A 26252-nucleotide genomic window follows, 5' to 3' on the forward strand; every position below is an offset into this window, starting at 1 on the left:
AGTATGTCTTCCAAGGCAGTTTTCAGTAGTTTTGAGATTACTGTATTTTAGGCTCATATGGGAATAAGCACTACTGAAATTAATGGGGTCTACATTTGCAATTATAGGTTTGAAAAATTAGTACCTCAAGATGAATCTACACTAGAATTAATGCAGTTTGATACCACTTTGACTGCTATGGCTTAATGTTAGGGAATCAAAAGAATTGTAGTTTTATAAGGTCTATAGCCTTCTCTGCCAAATAATGCTGGTGCCTCACCAAACTACAATTTCCATGATTACATAGCATTGAGCCATAGCAGTTAAAATGGAGTCAAACTATATTAATTCTACAATGTAGATGCACCCCAAGATCTTCCAAGATTTATAAGCACTGAGTCAATATGTACCAGGAAAAAAAATAGATTTATTTAATCACCACACTGATGGCTAATGTATACATTCCCTGGAGTCCCACATAAATTCCTCCAATTTTTAAAATAAAAAATAAAAACATGGCAAGTTAAACTTTGGAATAAGAAAAAACAGATATTGAGAGATTAGTCCCAACTAAAGTAGACTCATTGATTCTTACCAAATTTCCATTAATTCAATCAATCTATTTCAGTTGGAATTCACAATTGGGTTGAGATCACATGGGAGACAACATAAGATGAAATTTTTAAAGATAGCATGCCCAAAGTCCCTTGCACCAAGGAGTATCCTGAACCCATCCCCTTTGGGGAGATAAAGTGGGGGTATAAATAACTAAATATAATAATAATATTCTCCCCCTTTCTAGGGAAAAAATACAAATCCCTTACTTCACCTGTCCTCCTCACATTTGTGAAACAGCTTAAGGGGAAAATCAATAGTGAGGAACAGTTCACCACCCTCGCTATTAGCTCCTGACTGCAGCTTCTGGAGGATACTAAGGTTTTGAAAAATATAGGGAAATTCACACAGAAAAACCTTTTATATAAGATACAGTTTTAGTTCTACAGCATGGATGGGCAGCTTGTAGACTTCCAGGTGCTTTTGGACTACAATCCTCATGATCCCTTCTCATTGATTCTGTTGGCTATGACTGAGGGAAGCTGTAGTTCAACAACCTTTAGATAGAGGGCCCCTTCTACACTGTCCCTATATACCCAGGATCTGATTCCAGGTTATCTGATTATCCCAGATTCTATAACAGTGGAGACTCATATAATCCAGTTCAAAATACATAACCTAGGATCAGATCCTGTGATATAGGGGCCAGAGAGTCATCCTGAGTGGTAGCTACATCTGAATAAAAGACTTTGAGCTATCAAAGCAGCACTAAAATGCAGGGATTTCTCAAGCAGTCACTTGTCAGATTTTGCTTGGATGCTCAGGGTATAATTGATTGCCATATTATCAGTTTAAAAGGAATTTCCCCTCAGGAGAGGTTCAATGCTAATTAGACTATTCAGTTATTAATAATAATCACATGAATTTGTCAGGCTCCGTTTTTCTTATTTTCAGGTATGAAACAACATCACAGGCTAATCAGCAAAAAAGATAATATGCAATACCTCTCCAGGTAGCAAAGATCCTTACCAGGGGCGATGGGATAACCACATGAACATAATTATCCTAGAACATCAGACTGTAGCACTATGCTATTGATATTATTAGTGCTTACATTTGTGGGCAGGCTTATTTTTTTTTTAAAAAAAAAACCTGACAAGCTTCTACTTTCATTCCTTTCTCATTGTCTCACAGCTAGAATTTAGCTTTTACATGCTTTCTTTTGTTTTCATGTCCCTTATCTAGCACAGTGCTTCTCAGGCTGGATCTACACTGACAAATAATGCAGTTTCAGAATGCAGTTTAGCATGGCAGTGCATGGCAGGGAAGCATTTGGAGGCCTCATCAATTTCATGCACATCCATGTGGTTTTAAATGGTCTGAAATGTTTTGATTGGGTTTTAGTGGATCTTGCCTTCTCAGTTCAAGATCCTTCTATGCTTGGAACTTATTTGAGTTCTCATGTGCACATTTCAACATTATTTACTCTGCCTTTTTTTCTAAATTTAGGTGTTCTCATAGGTCTGTCAGAGTGAAAACTGGAGAGTACTCTTGTACCTTTAGCATAGAAAAGAGAATTTCAGCTTGTTATTTGGTTGTATGACAAGTAACATCTGGTGAAACTTGAAGATCAAGTAGATTTTTCAGTTTGAAGATCACTACAATCCTCATTCAACAGCTAACCCTTAGATAACTATGGATTTGGTGCATATGGAATTCAATGTACCTCCAAGCATTTATTTTTTCTTTATAATATTTAGTATTTACAATCTACTATATATTTAAAAAAAACACAAACCTAAAACAATGGGGTTTGATCAATCCTAATGCTTATCTCTACTCTCAGACCCAAAAAAGTAGAAACAATGTGTCTTAGCTAATATATGCCTTCCAACAAGACAAATTTGACCGGTAAAGTCCCAATTAATTGCCTGCTGTTCCACTTTTTAAAAAATATATTTTATTTTATAGTATATATAAAAAATAAAACAGACAGTAAAAAAGAAAAAAAACAAAAAAAGAAAGAAGAAAGAAGAAAAAGAAAAATACAACAGATTAAGCAAGTTTGCAAAATGCTATCCAGTACTCATTAAACATGTGAAAAATCAAATTTGGCTGTACTTATACTTTAACATTTTTTATCCCTCTAGCCCCACACCCATGAACCCAACCCCCCTGACCTCCGACACCCCTCAATATGGATCACATAACTAACTAGCAACTATCCATATATCTTCTTTCACTAAATCCCCTTTATGACAATATTCAACTCTATCTTTGTCTTCCTTTCCAGATACTCAAGTGCTAGCCCCCATTTGTTTACAAATTTTTCATTATTTCCTCCTCCTCTACCATTTGTCAGTTTGGCCATTTGGATATAATCTATTAATGTATCTCTCCAATCTTTAATAGTTAACTCTTCCCCCCCCCCTTCCATGTTTTAGCTATTATTAGTCTTGCAGAAACAAAGCAATATTGACAAATTTATTCATCACCTGAACTAATACATCTTCTAAATAGTCCTTATAGGCAAATTTTCTGGATTTTTCTTGACTTTTCTGTTGATCATATTGTTTGTTTCTTTCACCACTTTTTTCCAGAATTCTTGAACTATATTACAAGTCCACCATATGTGGAAAAAAGATCCCTTCACTTTCTTACATCTCCAGCAAGTCCCTCGTCCTGTTTTTTTCTATTTTGGCAAGTAGCGCTGGAATTATGTAGGTTCTATAAAACATTTTGAACATATTTTTTCTAATTGAACTAGCCACTAAACTCCCTTTTCCAAATATGTTCCCAACCTGCTGTTCCACTTTTAAGCTGTTTTTAAACTGTCCCAATTTGTCATGCCCCATCCTTTGAGAGTTCATTAGAATATGATCCAGATTTACCAATGGCGGAGTCAGAACATGTGCCCGACAGCCAGCCAAATCCTCCCTCTGTTCAGCAGGTTGATTGTAAACATGTAGAGATGGAGGAGAGGCCTCCCATTCCCATAGATACTGGAGTCTCAGGCATTTGGTCCAGGCCATTCCTGCATGTTAAATGAGAAGCTGCAATCAAAGTGTTTGGAGGAAGACACCTGTGGAATACTATCCCAAAATATTGTCTAGGATTTGGGTCTTGGCTGAACATGGCACCTGTAAAAGGAAGTTATAAGCCAAAGCTACCAACTTCAGTCTTCTTCTTGGCAGTTTAGCTTGTGAAAGTGCATCTAACAGATTTATGACTCTTGAACTGTTCAATGACCCAGCTAACATTACTCCCAGGAATTCAGACTGATTTACAGCTTTCAAGACCTTGGACTATTTAACACTGGATGCCTCTTGCTTCTGGACACAATTATTGTCTTTTAGCTACAGTTTACTGACTCTGGGCCTCTGAACCTTGTTTTCAGATAAGAGCAGGTCACAGTTTTGCTCTCCCACTCCCACCTTCTCTCCTTGCCTCCCATCTTTCTTCAACTTCTGCAAAATAAGTAGACCCACTAAAACAGTGAAAGGACTTAGTAGATCTACTCTAACTGAGGGTAACCACAAGACTATGTGGTCCAAATTGCCCATTTTCTATTTTTAGTTCCCTTTTAAATTGAACAATCAATGGTTTGCAGATGTATGTCAAGAAACACAGTCATGATTCTATGCAATCAAAGTCATGACCAATGAACTAAGTTGGGAACAACCTCAACCCATGGGCATGACACAACACAATGAGAGAGTGCTCATTGTTCTACCATCTGTTGTGGATTCCTTGATTGTGCTTTTCCTACATGGCAGGGGGTTGGCTTAGATGACCCATGTGGTCTCTTCCAGCTCTATAATTCTATGATTCTATGATCTGATTCACAAATTACTGTAATTCATATTAACATGTCTGTGGCATAAAAACAATTCTGGGGTGCCTTTGGAACCCATTATATCCACAATCAACAGCACATGGCCACGTGAAGCTTGGATATTACACAGTTAGAGCATGGAGAAAAAGAGAGTATCTAATGCCTAATACATCTACTGTTGTCCCTCCTCCTTTCTTTAAGCGCAAACATAATCCTACTATACTATTTTGTTAAGAATTTCTCCAGCATGTCATTATAGTTATTCTTTTGAAAAATAAATTCCCCAGCTCTGCTCCTTTCCCTCTAGGATACATTGTATATCACTGCTTCTTTCATATAGTCTTGTTTCTGTGCTCTGGTGCCACAGTGACTGGGCCCTGTGACATTGTCAACATAAATAAATGCACAAATGCTTCCTTGGATTTATTTGCAAGCAGTTTGGCTCTTAAATATGAAATACAACTGATAGGCTAATGTCATCATTCATAAATTTCTATATTTCCTGGAAAGGATTAGACAATGCACTTTGCTAAAGATTTTTCATTTTTCATTGTCCTCCCAATCTGTTTATGAGGCTGTGTCTGCAAGCTGTTCAATAAAACAGAATAAAGGGGGGGGGGTTGTACAAATGGACAGCCAAAAAATGTTTTGTCCCACTTTTCAGTATGGCAGTATTAAGAGCATGTAAATCATTGGTCAGTTGTGGAATACCCAGAGAGGCCGCCAGACCAAGAGAAAAAGTTGAGACACATATATGGAAATCAGCACGAAAGGAGGAAAACGCTGCTATTATGTCTATTACTATGCCTGTTTAGCAGTAAATTCCACTGAGTTCAGGGGCACCTACCATGAAGTAAGATTACATCCTTTGGCGATGTTGACATGAACAACAACAATCCCATAATCATCCCAAAGTTGACACTGGCAATTTTCATGATGCATGACAGCTTCCATTGAAAATCTGGAATTTTCAGCCCTTTACCCAACTTTCAACCACAGTAAGCAAAGTTGGAGGATATGCTGACAATTCCATGAAATTCAAGTGTCTTCAGGTTTGAAGCTGTCTGGCCAGCCTGATCCATTATTTACATAAACTCCCCTACCACCACCCTTTCACTGTACTAATCACAGAGAACTTCATGGCCAGAGAGGAACAGTGATGGTGACATGAAGAAAATGGGGACAGGCCAATAAGGCAAATTCAGTCTTGGCTTGTATGTACCAGCTGGACACCAATGCAGCATCATAGACGGTTTGGCTCAATGCATATGGTTGCCATAAAAGTCAATCCATACCAGTTTAGAGCATAATGTCCAGATTAAGTAGCTGGTATAGATGTGGCTCAGAGATCTAAAATTTGACAGTATGTATGCATGGTTATAAATTCTAAAGTAGCATTTATTTCCTTATTCTGAACCTATTTCTTTCCTAACTGGAATGATATGTATTGATCATACACTTGTGGTATTGCTTGATGTCTGAAATCTCACCCCCACTCTCTTACCAATTATGACAGATGGAGCTCATGAGTCTGAGGTTGGGTTCCTGCTCTATTTGTCCTTTCCAAAGTGTGCAGGAAAGCCTTGCTGGGCCATGGCCAGTCTCTATTTTAAGAGCTCGGGCAGGAAGCAAATGCTTGTGAATTGTAAAGGACATGGGAGGAATTTAAGGGCAAATAAAAAGCACATGAATATAATGCTTGGCCTTTGTATTTATACCTTTAAACATGCTACTTCTGCATGTTTTCTCCCATTTCTTTGGTTCAATGGAATTTATTTCTAATGAGTATGCATGCACAGAGCTTCATATGCATTATCTGGGAAATCCTTCTGTCAGTCTTATAAGCTGGGTTGATTTATTCAGCACAAAGAGATCAGGCCCAGAGTAAGGCTGAGTCACAGCCTGAAGAAATTACTATTTTAGACTATAACTCCTACAACTTCTTATAGCTGTCATCCAGAAGGTAACTTTGCTGAGATTTGGGTTGAGGCATGCTCAGGCTGTTGTTGAAATTTCACCACAGAGACTTGTCTTAGTGTAAATGTCACTTTTTAGTTACTTGTAGATGGTTAGTGAACCCATTTGCATTGGTAAGTAACATCTTCCCATCTTTCCACAATTTGATAAATCAAAGTTAACTCAGTAGAGTAATGAACATGTTTGTTGCATTGTTTCAGATGCACTTGCTGCTTCCAGGTCTTGACATGGTTGGAAACTGCAATCTAAAAGACACTTCACTAAATACCCCGTAAATCTGGAGCTGGCGGTACATTAGGTAGAAGAGTGGATTGGATACACTGGATGCCAATTTGTACTCCTTTTTCTCCCACCCTTGGTCTCTCTTTCCCCCTCAGTCTCTCACTTAATCTCATTATCTCTCCCAGTCTCTGCAAATAAAAACAAACAAACAAAGACATAGACCAACGGATAAAGTTGGTGCATTTTACTTGGGTGTATCTCTGTATTGTGTAATATGCATTGGCCTGTAGCTGGGTTGTGCAAAGCATTATGAGGTGAACCAGAACCTGTGAGATGAATCACTAACCAGGGTAAAATAATAAGTATTGAAGGGCAAATCAACAGGCAAACTTAAGCAAGCCAGATGCCCAAAGAACTTGAGTGCATCACTTGGAAATGGGACTGAGGAAAGCAAACATAAGCAAGAACTACCAATCAAGGACACGGGCACATGCCAGAACTCTAACGCATATTGTAGCTGCAAGAAAGTGGGCTATGCTGCAGTATGTTTCAAAAGTGAATTGCAACTCCTGGAGTTTTCTTTTTCTTTTTGGCTAAAAAGGGCACAGATGGAGAGCATGGAGCAATGAAGAGCCACAATGATTGTGTGTGTGTGTGTGGGGGGGGGGTTGGGGGGTTGCGTACGGCAGAAGAGGACAGCCTGCAGTCCCAGGGCTATATTTTCCCTTTCATTTTAAATATTGTTGCCCCCTTTCCAGCTTACATTCCCATTCTCAACGTTTGCAGAAACCCCACCTCTGAGTTGAAGCAAGGAAGAATACAGTTTTGTATGCAAATGGACCAAAACAGATGGACTAGAGTCCCTAGTATTATCATTTTTACAAATAGCTTAGGTAGCTGTTAGTTGATAGTCAGGGATTCCTTCTGACATCCTGCAAGGTGTTGCACCCCTAGGCTATGTGGGCACCTCAAAACCACACTGGAGCCCCAGAATATAAGCAGGCAAGCTGTTTATTGAAGGTTATGCAAGCAATAGCAAAATCAAAGTTCAGAGTCAATAAAATGGATTTAGCTCCACAAGAGCAAAGTACTAGAAAATCTTGAAACAAGAGTCTATAAAGTCACTCAAAGAACATAGTCCAAACCGGATATCAAAGTAAGTCCTAAGAAAGGTATCAAAAATAATCCAAACAAGGTTAATTCCAAGGCATGAGTCAAATGAACCCACAGGAAACAAGACTAGAATGCAGAATCAAACTCCAAGATAGTCCAAGGTATGAAGTCAATGCTGGAAACAAGGCGAGGGTCTTGGTTAGAATAGATCTCCAAACGGCCAAGTCACTGGAACATTCAACTGGATTCACAGGCCGAAGTGAGGCTGGAACTTGAAGCAAGATACACGGCTGCAGGAATACACAGGGACATGGAGCAAAGATCTTTCTCTCTTGAATTAGCAATGTTGCCACCTCTGACTGTGTCAGAGAAAGCAAACCTTTTTAAGTGTGATAACAGTGCTTGTCAGTTTGCTTCAAAAGTAGCCATCTACTCCTTCACACAGACTTCCTCTCTAACCGGTGTTGAGTTATCGCTTCTCTCCTGTCAAGCTCATTAGCCCTTCCTGTGTTATCATTTTCAGCATCCGAACTGGAATGTCCATCTGGCATCAGAAGGCATGGCTATGACTGCATAGAGGAATGCAGTTCAAACTGTCTACTTGCAACCATTCTGTTTCTAGTCCCAGAATCCACTGGGACAGACTCTGATTGCATCTCAGGCCCAAACCCAGAATCCTCTGACAAAGCAGGTGCAGGGACAAACTCTGGCTGTACATCTGGCAAGGCAGGTGCAGGGGTAATCACAGGCTGAACGGGCCTTACCTCAGGGTTACTTGACAGCTCAAACGGAGGCTGGGCCACAACACAAGGATAGACTGTTCTAAACAAAACTGCCTCCGGAATTCAACTCCCATCAGGCAGATGGAAGCACACTGGGCAATAGGCTATGAGGAGCCTTCTATTAGAAGCAAACCCTAATCTGCTATAGTCAGAGCATCCTGTTAAAGACAAATGTAAGCATAAGCTCAATTTTGCCTGCTTAAGGAGATCGTTGCTCCTTTCTCCTTCAGATATGAGCAAAACACTCCATAGGACTATTCATTTCAGTGACTGGTGAAGAACTAGGAGTATCAGAGAAGCATATGGCTGAATCCCCGTAGTCAAATGCAAAACAATTACATATGTTTGCCTGCAGAATATTTATGTGACCCTATGCCATACAGGAACCTAGTCACAATGTGATATACATCTTGCCAGTTTACATGACAGACTCTGAGAGGTGGCAGATTTGTTTTGTTCTGGTAATAAAACATTAGGCTGCTGTTTTATTTCTCAGTGTATCCTCTTTAATCAACATAATTTATGGCTTCTATGGTTTTAAACAGAAGTAGGGCCGATGATTTCAATGTATACATGTGTCTGAAGATAGTAACTTTTAATGATTTGTTATAGCAAGAACAACATAAGATAATAAGAGCAGTACTGCTAACATTCCTCAAGAGTGTCCCTGTTTTCATCTTTGGAATATTAGCAGAACATGCATCTCTCCCTCTGTTCTTAGCAAAGAGGACTATGCCATGTATATACTTGCAAGAGTAGGCTAATTCAGTTGATGCAACAGACAAAGCTGATCCATTATTTGCTTAGGCCAGGATGCCCTCTAGTGGTCAGCTGGGGGCTCCAGTTATTCAGACAGACTGGTTGTAACCAAATCTATGAAACTCTCTAGCTGAATTTTAATTATTGTTTTTATTTTTATTCGATTTAAAAGACTCTGCAATCTATTTGGTACTTACCCTGAAATTGTAATACTACAATATTGATAGGCTATAATCATTTATTTAGGTATTTTCTGCATAAAGCTTGCAGGTAATGGCTATATTGAGGGAATGGGATAGAGATAGTTACTTGTGATCGCTATAGTTTGGCAAATGGAAAACCCAACATTTCAATTTCACATAAACAAATAAGCCATCTTGCCTATTGGTTTTGTATATATCTCATCTCATTATTCACAAGACCACAGCTGGTTGGAGGTGGAACTAAGTTCTGAACTATCAGAAAAGGGAAGTGACAAAAGTTTCACCGTTCACAGGTGGTTTCCAGATGTTCAAACATCATGGCTAAAGGGAAGAGATTATGAGAACGCCTAGCATTTATCCAGTCAATTCAGGGGAACCAGAGGTGTGCAATTCAGCCAAAAGGCATGCCATCTCGGGGTCCATTGTTGGCTAACTTTTCATTCTGTTTACTGTGAAGTTACTCGAATTGAAAGGGGTGTTGCCGTTTTCATTTGACAAAGATTATGCCCATTGGCTACAATGGGAAACTTTAAAGGCTCAATCCTCAGTCAATTTTAGGCCTATCTGCATGAAACCTACCTCAGTTTAAGACCCCATTTACAACTGCAGGCCTGCCAAGTTTCAAAACAATTCTCCAATCTTCTGATTTTTTTTTAGAATTAATCATAATTTTTTTTAAAAATAAGACAAACCGCAAGAGAATGCTCTGGGAATTGTAGTCAACAGCTGTGTCCATTCTCAGCCAATCAGAGCATGGGTACAACCAGGCTTTTTATTGGCCAAGAAACACACAGAAAGAAAAACATCACCTCCCATCTTGCTCCAAGGGGAACTCAGAGACTTTTCAATGCCTGCCCAATGCAAGTACTGCTTGGAAAGTGAGTTCCAAGCAGGGTCCTCTCTGGAGGAGGATCCTAGGAAACTTTCCAAAACAAAATGGATGGATGCTGCTGCTGCTGCTGCTGGGAGAAGGAGAAACAGATGCATCTTTTCCAGGCCCCTGCCTCAGATATATAGCAGACTTAACTCTCTCCTCTCCAGTAACTGATAAAATCTGGCTCTCTTAATCTGTTTTGCCAGGCTTTTTTTACTCCCTCTTCCACCATCTGTTTTCAGAGATTATATGAAACAGACCACCTAATATTATAAATTATTTTCATTTAAACTGATTCAGAACAAAGGCTAGTATACACATAGGAATTGGAAATCAGTGTTGGTTTGCTAAGTTAGGACCTTTCTTGGACTCATAATGAGGTACTTCACACCTCTGATGTTCAAGTTTCACATTTTATTTTTGAAAGTCAGTATTTCCTAATGATAGTGGTTGTTTGTGTATGATAAATTAGCCTTCAACATGTAGTCATTAAGTTTTTATATTAGATATGTATGACCTACCTCTGCAAATACAGTGAGCCTGTGGTTTCTGCTGGGGTTTGGATTCAGAACCCTCCATAGATACCAAACTCCATAGATGTTCAAGTTCTATCATATACAATGCCATAGTAAAATGATATCCCTTATATAAAATGGCATTTTATATATATACTAGCTGTGCCCGGCTACGCGTTGCTGTGGCCAAGTATGATGGTATGGGAAATAAAGTATTGAGGAATTGGTGGTAGTTAAGGTAAAGGGTAAAGGTTTTCTCCTGACATTAAGTCCAGTTGTGTCCGATTGCACACTGAAGTGGATTATATGGCAGTGTGGAGTCAAGATAATCCAGTTCAAAGCAGATAATATAAGATTATAAATGGGTTATATAGCTGTGTGGAAGGGCCTGGAGTCTACACTGCCATATAATCCAGTTCAAATCTGATAATCTGTATTTTATAGGCAGTGGGGAAGAGGCCTAAGTGAGGCCTAACTCTGCCTGTCCCCTGGGCTGAGTGGGTTGCTAGGAGACCAAGTGGGTGGAGCTTAACCTTTTAAAAACAATTATTCCTCTCCCTCTAATTAGGACTTTATTTTTCTTTTCTTTTTGTTGTATGAACGTAGAGGCATGGATGAGGGGTTGTGCTGCCAAGTTTAGTGTTTCTGGGATGTGTAGTTTTGTTGTTTTGTCCTAGGCTGAAATTTCATTACCCTTTTATATATATAGATATTTTAAAAAATCGTGTTGTAAAAATGCGGATGCATAATCCTGTATAAGGAAGGCCAGCTGTACAATTTATCTCTGACTCAAAGATTTGTAGAAGACTGCTGTAGTGAGCTGCCATATGCAAGCTTTCTGCAAGCCATAAACACCACCCGATTACCTCCAACACCTCATGTAATTGTAATTATATTTGAAAAAGTTTCCCCAAGAGGTAAGAAGTTCAATAGAAACAATTCTGCTCTTGTTCTTACAGATGCATGCGTCACATTTCTATTGCTTCACAAGCAGTGTGTCAGATATAAGATCATGCTATGAGGAGCTTTCAAAACAACAACCACAAATATGCCATAAGCTTCTGCTTTCATGGGGATGACAGCTAAATCACTGAAAGTTAGCTTTTAAATAACACACTGCTAGCACAAAAGGGAGCATTATACAATAAACTGCCAGCTACTTCAAACTTGTCCTTGGTTTTCCCATGTCATCTTTGATGTCCATGGCTTTCCCATTACATCCTCTTTTTTTGGTGATAAGATTGATAAGTCTGCAGAATGATGTGTTAGGCTAAAGATGGAGTTATCTGGGTGAAAACATGATTATGTGGATCAGAAATGAAGCCAGATGAGGTGGATTGCAAACAACAACAATTTTACCCTCTCTCACTAAGAAAATTCCACATTGTACATATCAAAATCCAGTGACAACACAGGCAATACTGGCATTTTCCTTTGAGCCCTGGGTGCCTTCTATCAGCTTGACTTTAAACAACTTTTCTCATTCTAAACATATGAAGTTCTGCTAAAGTGGTGTTAAAATTCAGTGGTGTGTTGCAACAGCAAACAAACTATATTTAACCTAGAAATACTTCATGTAGAATGCACTTATACATCAAACACTAAAATGGTAGCAATAACATCACAGGATGTCTTTGGACAGATTGCTGGGGTTTACATAATGGACCTCTTCATGAAGGGTGGTAACATTTTTTCAAGTGTCTTTGTGATACGCTGGTACTATTTTCAGAAAGAAGGAAAGGTGGCTGTTGATGGCGATGTTAGTGGACTGAGGTTACTGTTTTGGAGAGATGACAACAATGGAGTAACACATATGGATCAAAGTCAATCAGGTACAGTGAAACCTTTACTTAAGGATATCCCAACTTAAGAGTGTTTTGAGTTAAGAGCTGACACTCGACCCAGATTTGGCTTTGACATAAGAGCAGCACTTTGAGTTAAGGTCCAGGCTGTAGCGCAGCTGGTTCATCGCCAGCAGTAAAAAATCACTGACAACTGGAAGGTGGCAAGTTTGAAGCCCAAGTCGGATTGAGCACCCGACTGTTCAATAGCATAGCTTACTGTCCTAAGCAATTCGAATACAGCTGCAGCTGTGAGTAGATAAATTAGGGACTGCTTAAGCAGGGAGGTTTAATTTAATTTACTACACCATAAAACTGCCGGCGATCGAAGAGCAAGGAGGAAATACTATGATCAAAATGCATGTGGTGTCATAGTGGATGAAGCGACAGCATAATCTCCTGAAGCCGAAGCTGGAAGAATGTTGAATTACCGCTATCTGTCTGTATGTGTTGTATGTCTATAAATACCATTGAATGTTTGCCATGTATATGTGCAGTGTGATCTGCCCTGAGTCCACTTCAGGGTGAGAAAGGTGGAATATAAATACTGTAAATTAAACAAATAAATAAGAGCTATCTCCAGAGGGAATACTAGCATGATAGTACACAGTGTTAAGGCTTCAAGAAGCAGCCTCCATGCTTCATGCTTTTGTCCGCTTTAGGAGATTGCTGTCCACTTTGCTCTTGTCCTCTTTGAGGAACTTTGGGTTAGTTGATTTTGTGTGGTTTTTATTCCTGGTATGTTTGACTTCATGAAGAGAGGGAGATGAAGAGAACAAGAGAGCGAGGCTGAAATTAGTACATTATGAAGAAAATGATAGTTCTGCCTCTTCACTTTGTGATTTGTGCTTTCTTGCCACAACTTTGTGTTTCTACCATTTTAAAGTTCATCTTTCTTTTTATTGTTCCATGTGAATGTGCAGATTTTGCCTTGGTGTTACACTGGCGAACACACATTTTGTTGCACCAACTTTGAGCTTCTACCATTTTAAAGTAGATATTTCCTTTTTATTGTTCCATGTAAATGTGCATTTATACATTATTTGCTATTTATAAAGTATATTTTCTTATTTAAAAATACTTAACAAAAATGTGGGGGATCTGGGGCCCAGAACCAATTATTAGCATTTCAGTGCATTTTAATGAGAAAATTCACTTTCAGATCAGACTGTTTTGAGTTAAGAGCTCAGTCACGGACTGAATTAAAATCTTAAGTCAAGATATCACTGCATAGGCTGTATATTTGCCTTCTTTCAAATCCTTCCATAGCCAGCCTTTGGGCACTGCACAGTAGCTTACAATAAGTAGTGTACCAGATTCTTCATTCAATACAAAATAAACAAATAGTTAAGCAGTGGTAACTCTCTTAAATGCGACAATGAGGCTATTTTCTTGTCAGCAGGAAAGAGGGGGTTGAAGAGAAACTCACAATTGTACTTTAAAATGAGGCTTAATTTCTTCCAAAATGGCCAGGAATTAAAGATCTCATGTCCTACCATTCCAGCATGTCTTTTGCCATGTGTACAAACTGGCAAGAGTTTCTCCCTGCCTAATGCATCAAAGTTTACTTGCAATTGAGCATAACTGATAACAGTAGGGTGAGAAATACACTTGATGTTTTGGTCCAAACATCAACGAGGCTATCCAAAGTATGGCCAATATAGGTGGAGCAAGTTGGAGGAAGTTTGGAAGACCAGACTACACTTCAGAATAGATTCACAGTGACATGGAAGTTCTCAACCATCACTTGCAGAAAAATATACTTACTATATTTTGCCATGTTTCATGTTTCTCTACATATATTTTAGAAGTATTTTACTTGTCTGTAAAGGGATTAACTTTAGCACTTAATGTTCTGGTTTTGTACAATTAAACCTTTTGTCTTAAACCAGAGTAGTTTGAAAATCATTTATACTAAGAAGTGCATGCTGGTGTCTGTGACAGTAAACATCTTTGCTTGCTTATTTGTTTACTCATTCACATAAGACTTGCATGGATCTTCACTGAATTTCAATTTAAAGGAGCATGAGAATGGAGAAATACAGACAAAACATTAACTCAGGATTATACCTACCTTATAGTGACCCTTAAGTGTTTGAAAGGAAAATTTGAAGGGAAATACTTAGACCAGGAATTGTTATTGGACATACCACCTCTGAAACAGGTTGAGTTTCTGTTATCTATAATCTCTCCAATGAATGGAGCAAGAAAATATTTCTATCCCTAATCACAGTTCAGGATTTCTTCTATGCAAAAAAGGCATCCTGAGAAAATGATCTTTTCTGTGTAGTAATAGTTTCAGAAAACAGTACAAATGCTTTATGTGTGCAGAATATTGCTGTTTTCTATCCAGGAAATGCTCGATATGTATTTTTGCACACAAAATAAAATTATTTTTGCACACAAAAATCAATTGTCTATATACACACAAACATGTTTGCATAGAAATCCCAAAAAGCATATCTTCTCATCCATGTAGGATTCTCTTCATCAGAGTTTATTGATCCATGTTTGACCATTTAATTTTTTCTAATATTCTTTCCATCCCTAAAGTGTAAAGTTTGCCGGGGCTCATATGACCTATATCTTCTTCTACCTAAAAATATATCTACAGCTGAACAGTACAGCATATTTTCCATGGATCAAAGTTGACATTCCATCTTCAGCAAGAATATCTGATTGACCATAAATAGTTGTCAGCCTGACAAAGATGTCAATTGTCCATAGAATGCATTTTCCAGATTGTTTGTTTGTTTTATTTCCTGAACTGAAATTTTGACAGCAGCTGAAAACAGGTCTCAAACAGATATTGTGGACACAAAAATAATCAGTGCCATGTTTTGCAGATATGTTTCATGGTCAAGGCCAATTGCATAGAACAGAAAATAGTATATAATAGTTAGTCCATTGGCCAGTCACTCTATTCAGTAGGAAACGAAGATGTTCAAAGTTCAAAGACATATAATAGCAACTTTGCATGTCACTGTTTCCATGAGAAACTGCCTGAAATTTTTATGGATTCTGCCTTGCATTCTATGGAAATCCATAACATTAATTTAAGGACCTCTTCACATTGTCCGGGGGTCATGCCATTGCACCGGCAGTCGCTGGCAAAAGAGAAGGTGCATGAGATGCCACGTGGTGTGCAGTGCACCCTTCCTCCTTCCACCATCATATGATGGCGATGGGACAGGGTGCATTGGCACTCTGTCCCTGTCCCCATCATATGGGAGAAAGGGCAGCAACACACAGTAACTCATGTTGCCCCGCCGCCCTTTCCCCATCATATGGGGAAAGAGGGAGGAAAGTGTGGGTAGCCCCACCAGAGCTAACTGAAAGACACTTTCCTTCCCTTGGTGGAGAAGGAAGGGCCTTTTGACGCTTCCCCTCTACTTCGGGCAGAATGTGGACGGGGCCTGCTGAGCGCTAGGCAGTCCCCGTCCAGGCCCTGGCCAAAAGTGGCAAAATGGGGCTATTTAGCCCCGTGTGAAGAGGTCCTAAAACTAAACTTTAGTTAGCAAAATAGCCTGTCATACACACACACACATTTTACAAGGTAAAAGATTGTGTGTGCTTCAGTTCAAGACACAGCATAGTTAAGGCTGTATAAATGAAAACTGTGTATAAATGTAATGCAAAATAATGCTTAGATATACAATATCATTTTAGAAATCTTTTATACAACAAAATGCAAGAATGCTTTTTACAAGAATATAAATGTAAAGATATCTGGAAAAACTCTGAACGTCCCTCATTTCTGCTTGAGACTGGGAATAAAAATCCTCAGAAAATGAACAAGGCTAAGAGCCGTCCCTACAATTCATCAGTTGATTTGAGATGTTATGAAAAGAAAGCAAACTGTTCATTGTTTAATATTATTACTGTGGTATTTTTACTGCAGGGATAGGAGGATTCAAGTGAAAGTTAAATGTCTTGGGTCACATCTAATGATGCTGTATAAAAGCGACTGCTCATTTGGCTCAGTTTAAGAAGCGAGCTATGTTAGAAAGATTGTAATGCTATTCAACTTTGGCTATGGAATCAAAGTGAAAAAGAAAAAGAATGTATTTAAAGTCATCCCAAAGGTGCAACTATCCAATTAGTATCACACAGTCAGTTCTACCTGAGTGCTCACATGTACCTGGAACTTCTGCCAAATACTGCCCTTCAAAAGCCCTTGTGAGGTGTCCAGGAACAGCACTTGAATCTCTTGGTCTTGGATTACTGCCCACTTACAACACCATATTGCCAAAATTTTGAACCTCCTGCAGTTGGGGTGTACTGAACAATTATTTCCTGACTATAATGCATAACTAAAAGCTGTTTTTCTTCTTAATGATTTGAATGAGTGGTTCTCAAATGACTCAAAAGCATTTAATAATGCATGGTATGGGGGGGGGGGGAGGACATACAAGCAACTATATTTTCCTTATTTTATAATATCAGAACTGTGTTAGAGTTAACCTTATCCTCACTGTGAATTTGCATGTTGCTTTATATGAATTTAGGCATAGCATAAATTTATGGTAACGTCCTGTTTGTTTATTTGTTTGTTTGTTTGCTTGTTTGTTTTGACTGCATTCTCTGTTTCAACTTCATGAGAATCTACATTTGTCTCTTCCACCTCTTTTTCTATTAAACTATTAAACTATATTTTGACTAGGAGCCCCGGTGGCGAAGTGTGTTAAAGCACTGAAGCTGCTGAACTTGCAGACCGAAAGGTCCCAGGTTCAAATCCTGGGAGCAGAGTGAGAGCCCGCTGTTAGCTCCAGCTTCTGCCAACCTAGCAGTTCGAAAACATGCCAATGTGAGTAGATCAATAGGTACTGGGTCGGGCTGTGGCGCAGGCTGTTGAGCAGCTGCAATAAATCACTCTGACCATGAGGTCATGAGTTCGAGGCCAGCCCGTGGCAGGGTGAGCACCCATCAATTAAAAATAAAAAATAGCCCCTGCTCATTGCTGACCTAGAAACCCGAAAGATAGTTGCATCTATCAAGTAGGAAATAAGGTACTACTTATAAAAAAAAGTGGGGAGGCAAGTTTAACTAATTTATGACCTGGAATGAGGAAGTGCCGTCAGAGTGGATGATGAAGCAGCTGCTCCCCCCTGTGGCCAGAATTGAACATCCCCTCAGGAGGTTAAATTGCCTCTGCGTCTGTCTGTCTCAGTCTCTGTTTGATGTGTTTATGGGCATTGAATGTTTGCCCTATGTGTGTATAATGTGATCCGCCCTGAGTCCCCTTCGGGGTGAGAAGGGCAGAATATAAATACTGTAAATAAATAAATAAAATAATACCGCTCCGGTGGGAAGGTAACGGCGCTCCATACAGTCATGCCAGCCACATGACCTTGGAGGTGTCTACGGACAACACCTGCTCTTTGGCTTAGAAATGGAGATGAGCACCAACCCCCAGAGTCAGACATGACTGGACTTAATGTCAGGGCCGACCCTAGCAGAGCCGACCCTAGGTATTTTTCAAGTGTAGGCGAATAGAATTTTGGTGCCCCCCCCCCTCAAACTAATCAGTGAAAAATAAAAGTGTTAGATAAGCGAAAATGTTTGATAATAAGGAGGGATTAAGGAAAGGCCTATTAAACATCAAATTACATTAAGATTTTACAAATTAAGCACTAAAACATCATGTTTTACAACAAATCAACAGAAAAAGCAGTTCAATACCTTGCGGAGGCAGGCCGCAGGAGACTGTAGTTGCCTCGATGGTGCCCCCAACAAAATGGCGCCACAGGCAACTGCCCAGTTGGCCTGGTGGTTGAACCGCCTCTGTACACAAGTAAAAGTTGTGTTTGACAAGTAAGCAAAGAAGACTACACCATTTCATTTTCTCTGTGAGACCCTGTGATGTGTGTGTGTGTGTGTGTGATAGAGAGAACATGGAACATACTGTAGTTTAGATTTTGACCTACCAATTTGATTACTTTGCTTCAGAGATTCAGCACTATGTCTCATACTTCCCAGCACTCACGTATTCAATAGAATTCACTGATGGGAACTATCTTTGAACTTTGTGGGAAGGTAAAACATTTTAGAATAGGCTCCAGTAATTTTTGGATGATGATTTTGGTGCTAGAGGGAAGAATGGGTGAATACTTTACTGGTTAGGAAGGGAAAGGTTGTATATGAATGTTTTCAACCCAAAGGACTTTACTGGTTAGGAAGGGAAAGGTTGTATATGAATGTTTTCTACCCAAAGTCACTGCAACGGGAAGGGTGGAAGGGGGAAAATAGTGTAATGGGGAACAATTATTATAGGCACTGTTCTGAAGTGTATGTGTTTTATGTATACATATATGTGTAGATTTTGGGAGAGGGAGGGACAGGAAGAAAGCATACCAATGATGTGTTTTGATCTCGATTAAAAATGTAATTTCTGCAATATGATTGTAAAAACAAAAACTTTTGAATCTGGAATAAACAACTATTAAGGGGAAAAAAGAATTCACTGATGGGAAATTCAGAAAAGAAAAAATGATGCACGTCTTCAGTCAGCACTTAGACTATGTGTTACCAACAAAACCAGTGACGGACATTAGCAACCCTAACAACACTTTACTTCCCTTGGTGGAGGACTAAGCACCTTTTGGCGCTTCACCTCCACTTTGGGAGGAAAGTGGGTGGGGCCTGTCATGCGTCATGTGACAGCACATGACAGGCCCCATCCAAGCCATGAAATAAAGCAGCAAAACGGTACATTTTTGCCCTGTGTGGAGAGGTCCTTTATTCTCTGTTTTCTGGACACAGGTTTCAAGGATTCTTCAATTGCTTCTTGACTTTATGTGAAGCTTGTGTGACCTGCCTTGGAATCATGCCTCTGCACCTGGGACTGGTAGATTTCATATTTGTATTTCAGCAATTATTCATTCACATAAGAGAAAAGGCATGTCATAAATCATGCTTTTAAAAAAAATCCATTGTAATTCAATGATTTGAAGAAATAACCTGGTTCTGGAAATTATCATCTAAAAGGCTCAGCAAGGTTGTTCTGTCTCAGAGATAACTGTGAATTTTCAGCACTCAACAGAAATATCTGTAAATGATGAACAAAAGAAATTCAATGGTATGAACAAGGCTTCAGATACAGGAAAGAAAAGAAAAAGAAGCAAACTCAGGAACAGGGCTTACATTTTCATTATGTCTCTTCCACAGTGTGTGTGTTACATCTGTGGTGTTTGTTTTTCTCCTCATATATTCTTCAAGCCTACATGATTCCCCCTCTAGATATACCTCTACCCAAGCTAGAAAAAAACCCCAGATGATACATAGGACATAACAGTGGTTTGAAGACTGAGAGATAGGAATTTGATTGGAAAGTTATACAGGCATATGGGTTTCTTGAAACATTGTTTTATGACACTTCTGCCTCAAGTTAAAATGTCAAATCTAGCAACAACCTTAACGTTTTTTGTTTAAAAAAATCAGGATAACTGATTAGTGATAATGGATGTCCTTGAACCTTCCTTGATCTAGGTTGCATGTATAAATATACAGTGTCTGGTTAAACCAATAGCTGTTGAATAATCAAGACTCGTTGCAGAAAAAGAACTATAGAACTATGCAAGAAGCTGGAAATCCCCACATTTATTTCAGATACAGAATAATTATTATCAGAAATGCTTGGGACCAGGTGTGTTGTCAATTTCAGAAGTTTTTCAAGATTTTAGAATACCTCTATTTATTTTATTTCGTGTCAAAAGCATTGCATTATAAATAAGTTTAAAAGTGATAAAATAAAGGAATCACAAACAGCTAATAGTTTTGGACCAAAAGTGGGCAACAACAATCACATTGTCCATAGCTTTAAATAACTCCTCCTCTGTGCATGAGGCAGGGCATTGTGGACAAGCATATATATGAGGAATTGTTTGTTCAGCTCCACAGTCACACAAGGTGGAGGATTCCTTCAGGTAGTGCCATCTTGTCTTTTGATCTGCCCACTCCGCTTCTGAGTCAGTTTAGGGACTTCCAAGTTGCCCATTCTTGTTTTGCCCCTGGAGGCAGACCCTCATGGGGGGGGGGGCATCCAATTGGAATTGCCTGGTTTAGCTGCCCAGAGGGATACTCTTGCTGTTGCTGGGGGAACATCAAGAGGAATGGTGGTTCTCATGAAGCTTTTCCTTGATTTGAGTCTACTGGGAGGGGGCTGATAGTCATGCAGTGGATGGTTTTCACAATGTTCGACCTTATTTCTCTCACAATTAGCAGCAACTTCCTGTCGCACATCGGGAGGGGGGACAATGCCAGCTAACTTCTAGAGTTTATCAACAGGTGTAGGTTTAAGGCATCCTGTGATTATTCTACATGTTTCATTCAGTGCTATGTTCACCTGCTTCACATGGACAGACTTGTGCCAAACAGGACAGGCGTACTCAGCAGTTGAGAAAGACAAGGCCAGGGCTGATGTTCTTATTAATTGTGGGTCTGCACTCCATGCACCGCCAGTAAGTTTCTGTAGGATGTTATTGTATGCAGCTACTTTCTGCTTGATGTTCACGCAGTGTTTCCTATATGTTAGTGTTCGGTCTAAGGTGACACCAAGATATTTAGGATGGAAACAGTGTTCGAGCTCTTGGCCTTACCAAGTAACGGGTAATATGGTAGAATTTATGCAGCATTTTTCTATGTTTCACCATGTCATAGACTGCCATAAGGTCCACAAAAACTGTTCCTGTAATGCAGCCTTTCCCATAGCCTTCCTCGATATGCTCAGTCAGATGAAGAATTTGACCTGTACAGTTTTTCCCTGGTCTGAAACCTGCTTGTTGTGCAATAACCTTAGGTTCAAATACAGGTATTGCATTGCTTTTAAAAAATACCTCTATTTGCATATACTTACACAACGAGATATCCTAGAGATGGGACTCGAGTCTAAACACAAAACCCATGTATGTTCCTTACACACCGTATACAAATAAACTGGTGGTAGTTTTAGATAATATTTCAAATAATTTTGTGCATGAAACCAAGTTTGTGTTTACTGAACCATCAGCAAGCAAATGTATCACTATATGAGCCTTTCATGTGGACAATTTTGGAATATTTTGAATATTGGAATTTTGGATGAGGTATACTCAACCTGTATACGGAAAAGGAGTGATACATTTTTTTCCAGTTTGAAGCCTTTTCCACGCCATACAACTGGCGTGGTGCTAAATGAGGCAGAACCAGAGTGTGCACATCACAATAAAACACAGCATGCCATAGTATTTTCAGGTTCCCTGGCAATTCCTACATATTGTGTTTAAGAAGTGATAATATTTGCACTGGAAGAAACACAATTGCCTATCTATTAAACATTTTCTATATAAGGTCCTAGATTATCATTACAGTGTATTCTTCTGAATCTAAAAGCAAATGTATACAATAGGAATATCTGCTTATAATCATGACTTTTAGAAAAAATCAAATTGATCATGAAATACATACCTAGAAGAATTAATCTACTCAAGAAGTACTCTCTGCCCAACAAGTCTGTCTGTACAGCTATTTGCTATATGGATTTTCTTCTCCAAGTAAAACATTTCTGCTTTTATAACACTAGATACCTCCCTTCCCAGTGCTTACACTTATTTCTTTAAAAAGAAAGCATTATCTGCCACCTGAAAGGAGAGTGTGGCAAATTGAGGAAACACCTCGTGAAACCTAATGATTCAGCAGTAAAATGGTACTTGAAATAAAATATTAGAAACCATGAGGGAAAAATAAGAATTCATGCAGATTTTAGTTGGTAGGATAATTGAAAGGTGTCATTCAGTCCAAATAGACTAGTGCTCTGAAATTTCTGGTATTTACTTATTTTTATTTATTTTTATCCCACTTTTCTCCTGATGTAAAAAACACAGAGAGAAAACAGGGTGCTGATTTTTGTAAAGCTTTAGATCATCTATGTACAGCAAGTGGGAAATTTTTGGTGAATTTCTTGCTGTTTGGTAACCCAGGTTTGTTTTCTGTAGAATTACTGACAGAGGGACCATTGCAATGATGAACAGCAGTGGTGACAGTGAGTCGCCCTGGAAATTTCCTCTCCTGATGTTAACAGTTCCATAGCTTTCGTTGCCCACAAACAACTCAGTTTTCCATTGTTTCATTGCATTTTCAGTGAACTTTCTAATATTTTCACAAACCCCGATGACATCTAGACATTTTATGATCCAACAATGTGGCAATGAGTCAAATGCTTTTTTGTAATCAATCCAAGTTATTTTGTGGCTTTTGTGTTTTGTGGCTTTTGTAATTCTCCAGTATCATTTTGTCAATCAGAAGCTGATCTTTTGTGCCCCTACTTCTTCTTTTATTGCCTTTTTGTTCTACTGGCAAGATGTTATTTTCGTCCAAGTAATCCTGGATTTGATCAGCTATTGTGCCTGTCAGCAGTTTAAACGCTGTAGGCAGACATGTTATTGGCCTGTAGTTTCATGGTCCCTTTTGCTGGATCTTTCTGTATCATATATGTCTTCCCAGTTGTTATCCATTTGCTGATGTTTCCAGTTTGCAGCACCTCATTGCATTGTTCGTCCATTTTTTAGTCAGGCTACTCAGATATTTAAGCCAAAATCTGTGCAGTCGATCATTGCCAGGTGATGTCCAGTTCTTGACTTTCTTCACTCTTTCGGTGAACAAATGGCAACAATTCAATGCCTACACATAGTTAAAAAATCACAACAGTAAATAAAATCAATTAAAAACTATTAAATACAATATAAAAATTGAAAACATATGGTTAGATGCATTTGTCCAGGAAAACCTCTTGCTTTAGCCATAAATCGGTCCATGTCGTCTTTGTCAGCTGACCACTTCAGTTGTTATTTCCATCTGTTCCATTTTGTTCTGTGAGAATTTTCCTTCAAACTCCTTTATCCACCCAGCGTTTTTGTTGTGGTTCTTATTATTTCCCCAAAGTTCTTTCCAAAACTTAGTTGTTGCAGTTTTCTCAGGTTTTATGATTACTGTGTCTGTTGTTTGGTTCAGACTCTGGTAGAACTGTCTTTGGTCTGATTGAAACAGTTGATTTTGTCTGTACTGGATGATTCTGGCTTCATATCTATCAATTTTTCTGGCTGTTGCTGTCATTTGTTCTTTCACAATTTTCGAAGCTTCTCTAATTTTTCTGGTGTTCAGTCAGTTCTTTCTGATCAGGTATTGCTTGATTTTGTCATTATTATTATTATTATTATTATTATTATTATGTTTATTTGTATCCCGCTTTTTCTCTTTACAAAACAGACTAAATGACTTAGAGTAAAACCAAATAAAATACAACTTAAAACTGAAATATATGAACTAATATATGAACTATAATGCTACTCAGCACTCCAAAAGTCTGTAGCCATTGTCACAAGTTGCATTTTTATTTATCCTGTTACATTCCGATCACCATCCCCATAATTATAGTATGCCTAAATTCCTGTTTCCTGAAGACTGCCTACATCTCAATGAATGGCCTGAAATCCATGAAGACTCATGTTAAAATAAACACATTAGAATATATTTTCATCATAGAATTAATGCAGTTTGACACCACTTTAACCGTCCTGGCTCAATGCTATCGAATCATGGTAGTGGTAGTTTTGCAAGATCTGTAGCCTTCTTTGTCCAAGAGTGCTGGTGAATAACTAAACTGCCAATCCAAGTATTCCATCGTATTTAGCCATGACAGTTAAAGTGATTTCAAACTGCATTAGTTCTGCAGTGCAAATGTACCCTAAGTTTTAGTGACCAGTACATTCTTGCTCTCTTCTTTTTTTCAATCTGGCAAGTGGATGAAATTTGGGGACAAGGCAGTACAGGTCACAATGCTGTATAATCACTAACCTTGTGAGTCTACCTCCATGTTCATTCTGTAAATTGAAAGGACATCTGGGGAATTTAAGTGATTGTTCAAGTTCATGAGAATTGGAGCATACATATTTTAGTGTTGCTGTTAAATATTGTTAAATGTATTTTCAATTTCTATTCTTTTGCATCCCATCCCATATTTGCTTGCAATAATAATAATAATAATAATAATAATAATAATAATAATAATAATAATAATAGGTTTGGATCATTGATGTTGCCATCCCAAGTGACAGAAAAGCATTGACGAAAAACAACTGGAAAAACTCAGCCGCTTTCAGGACCTCAAGATTGAACTTCAAAGATTCTGGCAGAAACCAGTACAGGTGGTCCCGGTGGTGATGGGCACACTGGGTGCCATGCCAAAAGATCTCAGCCGGAATTTGGAAACAATAGACATCGACAAAATTACGATCTGCCAACTGCAAAAGGCCACCCTACTGGGATCTGCTTGCATCATCCAAAAATACATCACACAGTCCTAGACACATGGGAAGTGTTCGACTTGTGATTTTGTGAAACGAAATCCAGCATATCTATCTTGTTTGCTGTGTCATACTTATAATAATAATAACAATAATTTTTAATTTCTTGTCCACCTCTCCTCACAGCTCGAGGCTGGTTACAACATTTCTAAAACACACATTTATCTAAAAACATTCTTTAAAATACACATATTAAAATATATGTCCACAAAATACATATTAAAATAAACAAAACAAAGATTAAACTTAAGATGCAAGTTTAACATTCATAATTAAAACTGTCTGGCATTACCTTTTGTGCTAGATCCCCCCACCTTCACATAATATTTTATTTTGCCTATCTCAGAGAAGTAAAATGGTAAAAAAATATGACATCTATCTAAAGCAGAACATAAATTTAGGACCTATGTTTTATAACATTCTCAACATCTTTTGGGTTACAAATTTATGGGAGAATTTGCCTTTGCTGCATAGTAAACACAATTAATATTCCAGATTCCTATTATTAATCTTTGCTCTCTAATGTAATAAATATCCTTCCATCCAGTCTCAGATTGTATATCATGCATAACAAAACACATTAAGCTATGTTAAGGCAGTTGATGATACCAAGTACAAAAGATAAATAGCAATAACGTAGAAAGAAGGTTTTAGTGATAGAGGGCACAAGTGAATGATTGTGGAAGATGTCCTATACATGTTGGTTTTGACAGTGATTCAGGTATTTCAGAGAACTATTATTATTTTATTAATTGAGGAAATTAACGGTCTGTTCATTATTTATGAATCTGAAGGTGTTCTTGCTGTATTATCTTAATGGGACTGTGTTAAAGATAGATACAGAGGTGGTTATTAATCTTTTAGTAAATGATAATACATGCATATTATATTATCAGATGAGCACATAGGTTTTGTTATTTTTGACCTGCTATAAAAGGATTTACGCTATCGTTATACTGTCTACATGTCTGTTTTCTAATCAGAATGTCACATCAGTAGATGGAAGAGAAATGACTTAACATTGCTTGCATTTTGAGATGTCAGATTTAAGAATCTGTAGAACCATATGTCTTCCTTTTCATGATGATTTTTTTGAATAAATTCCCCTGTTCTTGTATCCAAGTATATCTACTCCTGAACAGTGTTGTAGTAGGGCATTCTTTGTTATGCAATCCTTGCTATGGAATACATTCCCCCACAGCTGTCCCTATATAGTTAAGTCAAAACATTATACTTTTAAAACAGATTTTATCCTTTTT

This window comes from Anolis carolinensis, chromosome 2 (assembly GCF_035594765.1).
Source record: "Anolis carolinensis isolate JA03-04 chromosome 2, rAnoCar3.1.pri, whole genome shotgun sequence".
Taxonomy (NCBI): Eukaryota; Metazoa; Chordata; class Lepidosauria; order Squamata; family Dactyloidae; genus Anolis; species Anolis carolinensis.